Genomic DNA, 1,478 nt, shown 5'->3' with positions numbered 1-1,478 from the left:
AAATCAGAACTATGGATTTCAATATGGGACAATACCCCTAATGCGCCTTGAAATGAGGAACACAAAGTCACGTGTACACAAAAAATCTCTGTGTAGTGATATTTGACACATTTCTATGATAAACAAATAACTGAGCTGAACCATTAGTGTTAATTTAGAAAATAAGGGAACACAGAATAAATGTGTAATAACCATGGAGCTATGAAATGTGTTCAAAGTATTAAAATTTCAAAGAACTTATTGTGTTAAAATTGGGATTTTTTACCATGAGGAGCGACATCGCAAAAGGATACTCGGGGTTTGCTAAATTACGGAAAAATGAATCACACTTCGTACCCCGAAAATTTAACCACATATGTAAAAATGTCTCAGCTTCGAAACAAGCCATCATACATATACAAGTTTACGATATGGGCTGAGCAACAGAAGAAAACGTTACCATTACGGCCTATGGAATAACAATTGCGCATATTGCCCCATCTTGTGAGCTAGGATCCAGAGATGTCTTAAGCTAATTTCACCTTGTACACCACAGAAAATTGTTAAAATGATGGTTAGTAGTTTTTTTATTTATACCTAGTTATCATAAATGATTTCAGATAAATATTATTGATAAAGAACAGCAAAAATTCAATAAAATTTTCACTTTTAAATGCATTACTGGCACGGGGCTGAACACTTTTTTTAGGCACAGTCATAACTTTGTTTACCCCGAGAGATCCGAAATGAATTGTTTATTCAATTGAAAAAGGCAAGAAAAAACTTACATGTAATATAAATAAATTGTAAGTAAACATGACACAATATAGTCTTTGTTATGCAATTATCACTCTGGTCTACAGGAATAGCTTATAATCAAGGGAGATAACACACTTCACACGAGTAAAGTGAGATACATCATACATGTGCTTTTATCCAATGATTTGACCCTGGTCAGTAGATATCATATGCAAATAAACAGAAAAAAACCATGTACATGTATTAAGAAAATCACGAATTACTATTGTTAATGCACACGAGCAAAACACAAGATATTGTCATTTCTCAGTGAAAAAGGGGGAGGGTCAAACCTTCTTGAACACAATATTGCTATTCAACTACATGTATTAAGCTAGTTAGCTACTACTCATTGCTTCTAATATAAACAGTTTAAATGAAGGTGGCTAAGCCACAAGGGAGAAGCATTTTTCTTTCTTTGTGATAACATTTTCAAGAATTAGATTTTTCTCTCTCAATAATACTTATGTATTTAAATTAAATGCTAACACAGTTTGAGTTAATTTTTTTTTATCTTATTTCAGTTCCAGACATATCATTACTTTTAAATATGAGATGACAAACTAAAGGTTTTAAAAAGTCCTGAATAACTGGTAAGCATTTTGATTTATTAGGTAAGCTCTAAATTATTAATTTATGGTATTTGTGCAAATGAAATTATAGTCGGTATGTTAAAAATATGCTTATATGAAAACTGTTGC

The sequence above is a fragment of the Mytilus trossulus genome, chromosome 6, assembly GCF_036588685.1.
Source record: "Mytilus trossulus isolate FHL-02 chromosome 6, PNRI_Mtr1.1.1.hap1, whole genome shotgun sequence".
Classification (NCBI taxonomy): Eukaryota; Metazoa; Mollusca; class Bivalvia; order Mytilida; family Mytilidae; genus Mytilus; species Mytilus trossulus.
Note: the sequence above shows the minus strand (reverse complement) of the source record.